The sequence below is a fragment of the Acinonyx jubatus genome, chromosome D1 (genome assembly GCF_027475565.1).
Source record: "Acinonyx jubatus isolate Ajub_Pintada_27869175 chromosome D1, VMU_Ajub_asm_v1.0, whole genome shotgun sequence".
NCBI lineage: Eukaryota > Metazoa > Chordata > Mammalia > Carnivora > Felidae > Acinonyx > Acinonyx jubatus.
In genome coordinates, this window is record NC_069390.1 from 93,738,875 (window position 1) to 93,753,247 (window position 14,373).

General features: G+C 46.2%; 1 non-coding gene across 1 annotated transcript; it reads right to left on the reverse strand.

Annotated features, from left to right (window-relative positions):
* Window positions 1-2,976: 2,976 nt before the first annotated feature.
* LOC113593263 (U1 spliceosomal RNA) lies at window positions 2,977-3,138 on the reverse strand. Its single transcript, XR_003413358.1, has one exon. It is a non-coding gene; the product is annotated as a U1 spliceosomal RNA (small nuclear RNA).
* Window positions 3,139-14,373: the final 11,235 nt, after the last annotated feature.

A 14,373-nucleotide genomic window follows, 5' to 3' on the forward strand; every position in this document is an offset into this window, starting at 1 on the left:
TGGGCAGAGATCAGTACACCGAATCTATTTTGTTCCCGTCTGGGCTCTTCTGTGAAATACTCTGGGGCTTGGTCTGTCCATCCATTTGACATCTTCAAGATTCAGTAGCATCATTTGGAGAATATGGGATTTGGACCAGATGACAGGTGCCATCCCTCTTCCAAAACTTCCTGCAGTTCTAGAATTCCAACAGAGCATTATATAACTCTAGGAGGGAAAGGTCATTTTCACATTATTGTAAATTAATTCAATGAGCTTTCTCAGAAACTGGCATATCCCGACGCTGAAGAGAGAGGAGTTTTGATTAGAAAGCAGGAATAGAGTGTGTGATTTGGAAACATGGCGGGGGGGGGGGGGCGGGTAGGTGATAAGAGAGGTTAGACTGAGGATGAAGCCCCACAAGAGGGCGCTGGTGAGGTTCTGTTAGCGTCATCTGCTGCAAGAGAAGGTCAACTAACGTGGGTAATGTCATCCAGCTAGCAGGGGAGGTAGTCTGAATTTTAACCCCAGTTTGCCAAATTCCGAACTGTAGTAGAGAAGGGCTTTGGGGAGTGAAAGTAGAAGGCTGGAGGAGGGAAAGAGGATGAAAATGTCTCTTGTCCAAATTGAAGTAGGAGGAAGCACAGTGCCTTGTTTTTTCCTTCGTGTGCACCCGGAGAGGGCCCTGGGTCCTTTCCTGGGCTCTGCTCTCCTGGCTTAGGACAAGGAGGTGATTTCCCAAGATGCTCTCAGGACGACTTGGGACTTTTTCTGCAGGCAGTCATTTTCTGCTAAGACAAAGCATTTGAGGGAGAATAGCAGATGTACTCAGGTTTTCTGAAATGGGGGGTTTTAGGGAAAGCTGACCACATATGATGGTTAGGCATCTCTTGCCCTAGGGTGATGCTTTGGTTCTTAGCGTGCATGGACAGTCAGCTGTGATATTACCCGAAACTGCAAAACGCTAAGTCCAGAGACCGAGTAAGTCCTCACCAGCCCCTCATTCAGACAAGCCTGCGACTAGATGGTCAAGGTCTACGAATATACTGACCACTGGGTTCACGCCTCACACCTGCATCAGGTGCTGGTTGGTGACAGAAGAGTGGTGGGGACCGTGGCCTTGGACACCCATCCCCAGCCGAATGGGAAGATCTTCTTTGCATCTGTCTGGAAAGAAACAGTTCACACCACTGGGTGGCAGTATAGCGTTCCTCTTTGTTTCTCCTCTTTGTTTCTCCGGGACCTAAGGAATTCTATTCCCTCTGATCAACCCAACTGCCCTTTCCTGCCTTCGTCTCCCTCTTGCCTTATGTCCATGTCTCTACACAGAATGAGCCTCAGCTGTGTGTGTGTGTGTGTGTGTGATAGTGCATCAGAATGATGAACGTTAGGATCCACCCCGTCCCGTCCCTCCCTGATTCACATTGTCTTTCTATATCTCTGCAAATGCTCCATTAGGTCTTTGTTTTATTAACAGAGGTTTATAATAATCAGAGAGAGAGAGAGAGAGAGAGAGAGAGACAGGGCAAGCCTAAACATAATACCGTAGGGGAAATTCATTTCTAGGCTGAGATGTAAAATGCTTCTGGTCACAATATTTGTTGGGGGCAGATATTTAAAAGAGAAACTAAGATATTATTCGGAAGATAAGCTCATGATGTTGGCCACGGGCCAGCAGGCAGAGGTAGCACAGGTGGAGCCTCAGGAAGTTATGTGTAGAGCTGCTCTGCCATCTGGTGGTCAGAGATGCACTTGCAGTTTGTAATCTGTAGTCTCTGGTTCCCAGACTTTGAGATTTTTATGAGTTATGAAACAAGAAACAAAAAAATCAAGCAAAAAAAAATCCCTACCCACAAAAATGCTGAATAAATAAAGCCAAGACATGGTTGCCAACTTTTTATTTTTCCAAGTAATATTTTTTTTTTAATTTTTTTTTCAACGTTTATTTATTTTTGGGACAGAGAGAGACAGAGCATGAACGGGGGAGGGGCAGAGAGAGAGGGAGACACAGAATCGGAAACAGGCTCCAGGCTCCGAGCCATCAGCCCAGAGCCTGACGCGGGGCTCGAACTCACGGACCACGAGATCGTGACCTGGCTGAAGTCGGACGCTTAACCGACTGCCAGGGCCACCCAGGCGCCCTCCAAGTAATATTTAAAAAAAATCTAGCATCTGTGGTTACTATCATCTCAGTTAAAAATTTTTTTTTTTAATTTATTTTGAGAGAGAGAGATGGCGGAGTGTGCGAGCAGGGGACAGGCAGAGAGAGATGGAGAGAGAGAATCCCAAGCAGGCTCCAGGCTATCAGCACAGAGACTGACGTAGGGCTCAAACCCACGAACTGTGACATCATGACCTGAGCCAAAAATCAAGAGCTGAATGCTCAACTGACTGAGCCACCCAGGTGCCCCACTAACATCTTACTTTTAAAGGGGAATAACCCCCACCCTCCCCCCAAAAAGGTGTTTTCACCTTCTCAAAAACAAAAGACAGCCCTTTAATTAAATATTTAGATTAATGGAAAGATCATTACATTTTTCTGGTTTTGTTTTATAATTCTGTTACAAAGGGGTGAAATTTTTATCAAGCTTCAGCACTGTCTAAGGATTGATGTTTGGGAATCATCAGTCCAAAACACTTCATACAATTACTTAAAATTTTTTTTAACATTTATTCATTTTTAAGAGACAGAGACAGAGCACGAGTGGGGGAAGGCAGAGAGAGAGAGAGAGGGAGACATAGAATCCGAGGCAGGCTCCAGGCCCTGAGCTGTCCGCACAGAGCCCGACGTGGGGCTCGAACCCATGAACTGTGAGATCATGACCTGAGCTGAAGTCAGAGGCTTAACCAACTGACCCACCCAGGAGCCCCTCATAGAATTACTTTAAATCATTTATAGTAAGTAAATATGATGATCACTGAAGTCTTTTCACACAGACACTTGGAGTTAACCACCATATCCATAATTGTCTTTAGTGGCTATTTTTTTTTCTTTTCAGGGGAAAGCGCAAATGCAGTCCCCACTGCCACAAATTACACGGTCGAGCTTCCCACATTTGGGGGAATCGCAGGGGTCAGCACGTCCGCAGTGCAATGGATAAGCCTGGCCCTGGGAAAATCACCTTCGTGACTATGGTGTCTCCCCTGCCAGGTAAGTATTTTAGTGGCTCTCTTTAACAGAACAAACAAAACAAAATTGTCCTCATTTCAGTTTCTGAGTCTTTGAGATTCCTTTGGGTTTCCTCCATTGGTTCTATCTTTTCATGGTTTAGGAATAAATTGCCTGAATCTGATAGTATCGCGGTTGCTTAGTGGTGGTAACATGTTGCTTCTCTGACGCACTTGTGTCTAAATTTTGATTGTGAAAATCATCTTTCAATACCTGCCGATCGTTATGTGTGTATTTATTTTATGAAGCTCATGATGTGCTGTTAGGCACAGTGCATGTTATAAAGCATCCACAGAACACAAAATGTTAAAAAAAAAACCCACGAAATAAAAAATTCAAGCAGAAGTTCCCATTCCACCTCCAAACCCTCCCATGCTCCCCAATCTCCATCCGCTCTGTGGGTACTGTTCTCTCGTCACTCCTCTGCTCAAAACGCGTCCGTAGCTCCCCTGTGTGGAGATCTGATTCTGCAACATGGCATTTCAAACCTTCTACAACCTTCCACCGAAATCAGTGAACTAAATAAGCATTTGTCCAGCCCTCTGAGGTCCAGTCCTGACCACCAACCCTCTCCCCTCCCGTTGGGCACGTCTTCCTTCAAGATTCATTTCAACTGCCCCCTCTGCTGGGAAGGGACTTCTGGAGCCCCCAAACACCTCTTGGGATCTCTCCTTTGACTTTGGATGGAGTTTTTGGCCAACACTGTTGCTTAAGGAAAAGCAGGCACAAGTCGAGAAGAAAAATGAAGCGTAACAGTGGGAAAAGAGGCAATAAGATAATCTTCATTGGGGTAGATAATGTTTGTTCGCTTTGGAGTTGCAAGAAAATCCATGGAAAAATTGTTAGAGATAATAGTTAGTAAAGGGACTGTATACCGAATATATATATAATCCAGTGATCTTCATATACACCTGTGATAATTATTTAAAACTATAAGATAATCTCGATCACACTACAATGCCCAAACTGAACTATCTCGGAATAAAATTGATAAGCAGTGTGCAAGACCCACTTGAAAACAACAATAACATTTTTACTGAAAGAGAATACTTAAGATGTGGATTCTGTACCGGGTTTCTTGGGTTTGAGACCCAACCATGTGACCTTGGGCAAGTAATTAGCCTTCCTGTACCTGTTGTACAATAAAGATTTTGACTAGGGGCGCCTGCGTGGCTCCGTCAGTTGAGTGTCTGACTTTGGCTCGGGTCATGATCTTGTGGTTCATGAGTTCGAGCCCCACATCGGGCTCTGTGCTGACAGCTCAGAGCCTGGGACCTGTTTCGGATTCTGTGACTCCCCCTCTTTCTGCCCCTCCCCTGCTCATGCTCCCTTGCTCTCTGTCTCTCTCTGTGTCTCAAAAATAAATAAACATAAAAAAAAAAAAAAGAATTTGACTTACTTTTGTTTTTGGTTCCTGAGAAGAAGACTCGAAATGCTTGGAATTCTTTCTGTTTTTTAAGTTTATTTAGAGAGAGAGAGAAAGTGCGTGCACAAGTGGGGTGGAGGTGGCAGAGAGAAAGGGAGAGAGAGAATCCAAGCAGGCTCCACACCCAGCCCAGCATGGAGCCTGATGGGGCCCATGAGACCACGACCTGAGCTGAAATCAAGAGTCAGATGCTCAACTGACTGAGCCACCCACGTGACCCAATCCTTAGAATTTTCTAAGCTTTGTTATTCCTGGTGGTCCCTTGGACCACACCTGAATTTATGCGAATGAGATGGCTGGGGAAGGGGGCTGGTCCTGCTGGAAAGACCACCGTGTGATGAGTACCATGTGACTTCTTCTGGGGAGGAAAGGGGACTGAAGATTTAGCTCAGTCTTATCACCAATGATTCGGTAAATCATGCCTACGTAGTGAAACCCCAGTGAAAAGCTCAGTGGAGTTTCGTGGCTGGTGGACACACTGTTGGGCCAGGCTCCCCAAACCAGGATCATTATGAAGGTCCTGATCCTTCATAATGAAACTGCGATCATAGATACAATGTGTTCCTGAGTTCTGTGAGTCCTTCCAATGGATTATGAGACCTAAGGAGATCAGGAGACTCCCTGAATTTGTATCCAGTTGACCACAAGTGCAGGTGACCTGGGGCCCCCAACTTGGGGCTGGCGTTTCAAGGGAGGGCCGTCTTTCTGGGGGCTGGGCCTGTGGGGTCTTCGACAACTCAGGGTAGTCGGTATCAGAATTGAATGGGTGCTGACTTGCGTAGCTGGAGGAGGGGGCCCCTTGAACAGAAACAGGAGAAAAAGGAGGCACTACTATTGGAAACAGATGAAGAGCTCAGTGGTAGCCGTGATTTGAGTCGCCAGAGAACTACTCAGCTGGGTAGAATCCAAGGGAGAGCTGGAGCAGGGCTGGGGTCTGATCCGGGCCAGGACTCAGGGATGCCTGCAGCATCTGGGTGTGTGGACAGTGCCCGATCCTGGAAGCAAGAGGAGGGAGGGGAACAGCAACTGACCTAGTTGACAAGGTCTGCCTGGCTCCGCTGAGCACTTCTACCGGGATTGTGTTTCAGGAACATCGAGAGAATCACGTAAGACCACGCGATGAAGTACATTTCACACTGCCATACGCCTGGGGGTGTGGCTTCTGTTATTGAGACCGAGTTAACGAATAAGAGAAGAATCTGCAGAAGGCTGTGTGGGGAGAGGGGACTTTCAAAGACGCTGACTGGAAAAGCCTTGATTGACACAGGGCTCCAACGTGCAGCATCACCAGGGCCACTGAGAGGCTCCCTGGCCAGTGCTCTATGCCCCGTCTCCCAGAAACATTTACCAAGTGCTTACTGTGTTTTCCAGTTGTGCTGTTCCAATCCTGACGGGGGAGAGTGGGGATGTCTGGTATCTTGTCACTGTTACATCACCCCAGGAGTAACCAATCTTCCTGGTGGTGTTCTAATTTGTTCATTAAAAGCATTTCTTTTTCTTGTTCTAGAATGTTCGCTTGGGATCAAGCAGAGCCTCTCTCATAATTCGGTGTTCCTGGAGATGTCAGAAGTAGGAAAAGCCTTTGTTTCGAGGGGGCACATGCACCCCAATGTTTATAGCGGTGCTATCAACAATAGCCAAAGCATGGAAAGAGCCCAAATGTCCGTTGATGGATGAATGGATAAAGAAGATGTGGGATATATACACAATGGAGTATTACTCGGCAATCAAAAAGAATGAAATCTTGCCATTTGTGAGTACGTGGATGGAACTGGAGGGTGTTACGCTAAGCGAAATTAGTCAGAGAAAGACAAATTTCATATGACTTCACTCATATGAGGACTTTAAGAGACAAAACAGGTGAACATAAGGGAAGGGAAACAAAAAGAATATAAAAACAGGGAGGGGGACAAAACGGAAGAGACTCTTAAATATGGAGAACAAACAGAGGGTTACAGAAGGGGTTGGGGGAGGGGGGATGGGCTACAGGGATCAGGGGCATTAAGGAATCTACTCCTGAAATCATCGATGCACTAGATGCTAACTTGGATGTAAATTAAAAAAAAAAAATAAATTTAAAAAAGCTAAAAAAAAAAAAAAGTAGGAAAAGCCTTGATTGACATGGTGCTCCAACATGCAGCATCACCAGGGCCACTGAGAGGCTCCCTGGCCAGTGCTCTATGTCCCGTCTCCCAGAAAGATTTATCAAGTGCTTACTGTGCGCTCGACCCTGCAGTACACTGGGCACACAGAGATGGGCAGGCCACTGTCCTTCCTCCTGTGGGAGCTGGTGGGTTAGTGCCCAGGGCACGGGAACCAGCTGCTGTAAAATACATGTGCTCCGGGCCAGAGTGTTCACTAAGTGCTCGCAGCCCACAGAGGAGGGACTTGTAACTTGTCCCGAGGTGGGGGAGGTGGTGACATCTGAGATGGGTCTTGAAGTTTGAGTTGGTGTTACCAAGTGAAGGGAGAGGTCAGCAGGAAGGCATTCCCGGGAGAGGAAGAAGGTGCAGAGAAGCACAAAAGTATACGTGACCCTGGCACGCTCAGGATAGGAGCAACTGGCATGGCTACATTGTAGTGTGGTGTGGTATGGGGGTGGGTGTGTATGCGGCTGGCTGGTGGAAGATGAAGCCGGAAAGGTAGTTTGAGGTAAGCACGGGAAAGGCCTTATGATTCTACGGGTCTTAGAAACTTCTGGGGGTTTTGAGTTTGAATACATTTTGTTTTCTTTAGAGAGAGAGAGAGCGCGCGTGTGCAGGGGAGAGGGGCAGAGAGGGAGAGAGGAATCCCAAGCAGGCTCCATGCTCAGCACAGAGCCCAGCGTGGGGCTCAAACCCACGACCCTGGGATCAGGACCTGAGCCAAAAGCAAGAGTCGGACACTCAACAGATTGAGCTGCCCGGGCGCCTGTGAGCACGTGTATTCAGGAACCTGACTCAGGGAACGGATACAGAGAGCCTGCCATTTGGACTCAAGGAAGGCACGGGTTCATCTCCACGTTCAAACTCCCTCGGGATACACTCACCTGTTACAGTGGAACGGGTCTCAGGATACAAACCCAGGTGTGCCAAGCGTATCAGATTTCTTAATTTCCTTTAAATCAGATTGCCTCCGACTCGAGAGTCTCCAATCGGCTCGCTGGCAGGAAATTAATTACACCTCAGTCGTTACTGGAGTCCCTCTCTCCAGGAACATGCAAAGGTCCAAAGGTCACCCGGTGCTCAACACTGGGGAGGCCTTTCTGGTTGATGGCTGGCTGCCCAGTGGCTGGAGTCTCTGTGAGTGTGTCCCTTGCTGACCCGTGTTCGTCCCTGCTGTCGCCACACTGCAGGTGGAACACAGGGAGAGCTTACAAGACTTTCGACCTCCCTGTCTGAAGTCCAACTGCGTTAGGTATTCTGCAGAGGAGGCACATTAAGAGAAGCATCCAATACAGAGTCGGAGATCAAAGACGGCTTCTTGGAGGAAAGAAAGAAGGCTTCTTTCTGCCAAAGCATTCTGAATCATTTGTTCTTCTCCTTCTGGTGAACCTTCTAGTTAGATAATGTTTTCACTTTTGTCCTCCTCATCCTGCCCCACCTGTTCTGGTCCTTCTAGAATGGCCTTGCTCGTCATCTTGCTCTCTTTCCTGCAGAGATACCGTAACTACCCAAGCAAGGCAAAACTGTACAATTTCCAACAGTAAAGACGTGTTAGGAAGCGCTGAGGAAGGAGCGTAAGTATAGGTCCTTGTTTTTAAGGCTCTCTGAGTATATGACCTTCTTCTTATAGGTCTTAGGTATCCATCGGCCTAGAAGTAGATCAGGAGTCTTCTACAAGGAATGCGAAGAAGAAAAAGGGAATGCGGGAGGAAGAAGAGAAAGGGTTGATTCCCCCTTTTCATTTTCTCCCTCCCTTCTGAGGCTGAGACATCCAAGACTTTGAGTCTTTGCGTGCCCCATGGGGTCCAGCAAGCCACCCCCTGCCTCCCCACACTCCTTTGGATGCTGCTGCAGAGCAGAGCTGGGAGGCAGGCAGGAGACAGAGCAACCTGAGGTCACAGGCATTCAGTTTTTCATATAGGGATGAAGTATTCTCCAGAGGGACGATTTCGATTGCCGTACTGAGTTCCACTAAATCTAGGCAGATTCGCCTTCCTTCTAAACCATTGGGTTGGGGCTGATGAGGAACACTGGATCTGGTAAGACACGAAAAAAATAAGCTTCATCTTCTCTCACAGGTGACTGTATTGTGAGTAGATCTCCAACCTCGTATGCCATACAGAGGAGGGTTATGGGATAAAGGGAGGGAATTTTAGAGGCTGTAGCAAAAAGGCAGAGACAAGGAAGTTTGGGGGGATGTTTGGAGGATAGTGTGCAACCCAGTTTGGTGGAAATGTTGGGCATATATTGGGCAACGATGGAATGTAGATCCAGAAATTTGGGGGCTAATTTGCACCCTGGAGGGAGAATCTGTAGCTGTATCAGCGAGCAATGAGCATTAGTCATCAAAGAAATTTAGAAGAGGGGATGTTATTATGGGACAACTGCCCACCTATTAGGCTGAATATTTGGACATCATTGATGTATAAAAACATGTTCTTACATGGTTCCACCTAACATTGAAGGCAACTATCTTGAGTTCCCATGACAATAAGGCTAATCTTCATTTGTTGGCTCAGGATCCACCAGCAGGAACCTCCTGATGGACGAATCTTCATTAAATTGATTCTTTGGAGCCTTAAAACTTTTAAGAGTTCATGATTCCATACTATGAGGCGAATTCATGTAATTCTCAGACACTCAATTTCAAGAAGAAAGATACACATTATTTATTTTGTAAGTAAGAAATGTTTAAGTAAGGAATCGGTAATGGAGGGGCTAAGGGTAGACTGCCTCAAAATGTACCACTTTGGCAGAGTGATTATTAAAAAAAATTTTTTTTTAATGTTTACTTTTGAGAGAGAGAGAAAGAGACAGAATGCAAGCGGTGGAGGGGGCAGAGAGAGAGGGAGACACAGAATCTGGAGCAGGCTCCAGGCTCTGAGCTGTCAGCACAGAGCCCAATGCAGGACTTGTACTTACGAACCAGGAGACCAGGACCCGAGCGGAAGCCACATGTCCAACTGACTGAGCCACCCAGGTGCCCCTGGCATAGTGAGTATTTTAAATAAAAGTTACTTAGTAAACAGCTGGTGCAGAACACTCATACCCTCCTCTGTCTCCCCGCCTCCAAAGAGGAAATACATCTTCCATTTGAAAGATACCCTCCCCTTACTAAGAAGTTAAAAAGACATCCTTATCACCAGAGACAGAGACTTTAAAGCTGAGAAAGGTGTGGAAACAAACGTTGTTACTTTTTTTTTCTTTTGTAATTTACTAACTCGGCCCAAATTCCACTTCATAATTCCTTGCTAATTAAAGCTCCCAAACATCTATTTTCTTTATCCTGTCAATTACTCACCAATTTGTGATCTCTTTGTCCGAAAAGCATAAAAACTGCTTCGGTGTTTCTTTGGGTCTCAATTGCATTATTAGGCCTCCACGTGCACTGAATAAAACCTAGTTTTTCCTCCTCCTATTCATGTGTCTCGTGTAGATTTAATTCTTAGTCCATCTGGAAGACCTCATCTGAGTTTCATTCCAGCCAAATATTGGAACTGTGGTATACTGTGTGCTTGTAATAATTACAGTCTCTAGGTGATGATGTTGTGGAAGAAGGTTCCAAAATGAAGTGAGCGTTGCAAAGAGAGTCATTCAAAACAGGGTCTGGAGGATACTGAAGCCCGCCTATGCACCTGTCCTGTTGCAATTCTCAGCACGAGGTGAACTTTTGACTTTAATCAATTACATCTTGTCAATTGCACGCCCACCACCTCCTGGAACACAGATTCCGGTTCCGGTTCTGTCTTCACTCATAGCTGAGGGGAGCCTTCGGTCTTCACCCATTCTGAGTGGGAGAGCCGGGTTTCAGGTTCTCGGTGAGTACTGTTCCGGGAAATAATTCTTCTAAGGGGACTTCTGATAGCTTCCTGCTGGAACTCCTGCCGGATGTAGGTTTGAGGAACATGGCCCTTCATGCTGTAAAATTTTGGTCCCGTCGGACACATCTGAGATGAGTTATAACTCCATTCGCCAAAACGGGACAGTTTTGATATCCCCAAATTAGTTAATTTGTGTGCATAACTGGAAAAGCGTTAGAAGACCAAACAAAATGAGGGGGAAGCTTATTTTAATTGGTATCCGGAGGCCTCCAAAAGAAACACTGCGTGGGAAGTTTTACTTTCCTTTGGGTGGTTAATTCCAAACTCGAGGAAGCTGATTCAGACCTTCCCGGGAGCCTCTCAAATTTAGAAGCGTTGGCTGAAGCCTCTCAACCCCTTCCTCCTCCTCCTCCCCCCCACCTCTCACCATTGTTCCTACCCTGTCTCTACTACCTTCTTCTCTGTAGTCTTCCTTACCGTAACACCCCTTCTCCTCCTGAGACCCTGACAGCCTTCCGATCCTACAGGACCCGAAGCTCTGCTTGACACCCCATTTAAGGTTAAACATGAGGAGGTAGGGGTGCCCAAACTTCCTTCACTCCCTGGTTAAAAGCCGGGGCTGCCCAAATTCCTTGACTTCCTGGTCAAAAGCTCAACTATGTGCCATAGCTAAACAATTTCCCAAAGACCCTCGTAAATGTGTTGAGGAATTTAACACTGTGATCCAAACACATAAGCCCAGTTTCTGTGATTTATGTTAACTAATTATAAAGCTAGTTGGTGAAGGCCAGGCTAGAAACTGGATGCAACAAACTGACTGCTATAACCCACTAACAAGACCTCTCCAAGCGGAGAGCCACTGATGGAATAGATGCCCCTAAAGTGGGAAAAAGACTGTAAAACTATTCCTAAGACCTTCCCCAAATCTTTTTTTTTTAATGTTTATTTATTTTTGAGACAGAGAGAGACACAGCATGAGCAGGGAAGGGGCAGCGAGAGAGGGAGACACAGAATGGGAAGCAGGCTCCAAGCTCTGAGCTGTCAGCACAGAGCCCGACGCGGGGCTTGAACTCACGAACTGTGAGATCATGACCTGAGCCGAAGTCGGACGCTTAACCGACTGAGCCACCCAGGCGCCCCTCTCCCCCAATCTTTTGATTGGGAAGATTCAGTAAGGTATTCAAAGGCCTGATGAATCTGATTGTAACTGACTAGAGACAGTCCTTGCCAAAACTCTGGTCTTCTGCCATCCATACAGCCAGCTATACCGTTTTATTTTTGAGAGTGTGAGCAGGAGAGGGCAGAGGGCGAGAGAATCTCCGGCAGGCTCCATGCCACGACCCTACGATCATGACTTGAGCTGCAAACAATAATTGGCACTTAACCAACGGAACCACCCAGGCACCCCTATACTATTTTTAATTATACCTTTGCTGATGGCTTAGACGAAGAACTATTGTTACTTGTTAAGCAGACTATGCAAACTCCTGATCTCATTAACCTAGCTAATCCAGGAGTATTACTGGAGGTGGGTTCTTGCACCTGAAACGGGCCTGGACCCAGAAGTCAACATCACAGTCAAGGCTTTATTGGGGCTACAGCTAGAGCTGAAAGGAGACACAACACCAACACGGAGTAAACTAACCTCCACAAACACAGGCGACGCGCCGCTTAAAGTTCCTGCTCCAGTGCGCATGGCGATTTCCACTGGGTTTCACTATGCTAATGAGGGAAAAGAAAAAAAAAGTGCCCCATTCTGATTGGTTGAAAGAACTTCGTCCTGATTGGTCAATATTGGCAGGGAACTCTGGCAGCTCATTGGTGCTTTTTGGAGCCAGGGTCCTCTGTTTTTCAGTCCAGCTTGTAGAAGGGCCCAACTTCAATCCGCCTCGTAATAGAAGGGGTTACGCGAGAGCAGCCAACACGAGGCACACTGGGTGCATAATGTGTTTCACTGGCGCAGTCCCACGGTTCCTGTCCCACTGGCTTGAAATAACCAAAATAACCAAAACAGTGAAAAGAAAGCCACGCACATCATTAGCCTTCAACTTGCAACAGCTAACTGTAAATCAAAGCAAACCCCTATTTCAGGGCTCTGCTGCGACTCCAAAGGGTACCTGTTATGACTGCAAAAAGTCTGGGCATTTTTAAAAAATTTAAAAGGACTGTCTGAAACTAAAAAGATTGGCCCAAGGCAAGGAAAGTCAATCTCCTCAATCTCTCTTTTTTTAATGTTTATTTTTGAGAGAGAGAGAGAGAGAGAGAGAGAGAGAGAGAGAGAGAATGCGCTCGCGAGGGGGTGGGGGTAGAGAGAGAGAGGGGGAGACACACAAGTGGAAGCAGCCTCCAGGCTCTGAGCTGTCAGCACACAGCCGACCTGGGGCTGGAACCCGTGATATCATGACGTGATCTGAAGTCGGATGCTTAACCCAGGCACCTCAATCTCCTCAATCTCTTAAGGAAAGGGTCCCTTTCAGCCATTCTCCCCAATAGGGCTGCTACGAAGATTTACAGGGGATTTCCCCTTTCTTCCAGACCCATTCTTTGGGACGAATTGACCTAACGTTAGGAGGAGGGATACGTAGGCCCTGATGGAGACAAGAGCAACATTATCGTTTAAAACCTAACCAGCCTCTCCCATCCCCTTTCTCAAGAGTCCTCAAACTCTGGAAATGGTTTGGGTTCTTATGGCCGTATGACTTCCCCATCCGGTTCCGACGGGACCTAGTCAGGGACATTATCTGTTCCTGCTGATCCCTTTGGCTCCTATGCGTATATTGGGTCCAAGTTTTCTTAAAGCCCATCAGGATGTTCTTCTTTTCCCAAAACGGGTAAATGTTTTTGAATACCAACTCCCCAAATCCAAAACTTCAAGAAAATCTTGGCACCTTAATATCGATCCCTGTTTTTTCTGTAAAATACTGTAACACTGAACCCCTCTTGGCTTTTATTCATGAGACTCTTTGGTCCAAGAAATGCCACCTATATTGTGTGTATTTATTCTGTACTGCCCACTAAAATCCAAATGGGTCAAAGAAAGCCTCTGCCCAGTATCAAACAATACCCTTTAAATGCTGAGATAATCCAAGGAATCAAGCCTATCATTGATGGTTATTCACAGGTTATTCTGAGCGGCCCCTGTAACACTCACATCCTCCCAATCCATGAGACACATGGACGCAGGAATGTGATTTGTACAGGCTCTTAGGGCAATTAATACTGTATTTTCTTAAAGCTACAGTACCACAAAATTAATTACTGAGCACAGGCTTACCTGTGGTACCGCTTTGGGCTTCTTAGTTTAGAGAAATTAAAAATATTTGGGTCTTTTAGTAAACATAATGAACATTTTATGCCACGTTGAGAAAGCATGTATTTATACATTTGCCAGTCCACAATTGCTTACTTCCTTTTTCTTTATTTTTTTTTTAACGTTTATTTATTTTTGAGAGAGAGCGAGAGAGTGAGTGAGCATGCGTAGGGGAGGGGCAGAGAGAGAGGGAGACGCAGAATCCCAAGCAGGTTCCAGGCTCTGAGCTGTCAGCACAGAGACCAGCACGGGGTTCGAACTCATGAAATGCGAGATCATGACCTGAGCCAAAGTCGGACTCAGCCACCCAGGCGCCCCACAATTGCTTGCTTCTTAGTTTTTGCTGGGAATTAAGGATTCCAAAGGTAAAGAATTCTAATTAACACGTGTAAAAAAATAAAACTACTAAAAACAATAAGCATGAAAGGAAACGGACTATATATGAAAACATACAAGGAAACGGGATGCGTGTTTTTGATAAAAGAAGTTACGAGGAATTGAAATGCATTTTGTTGGGGGAAGAT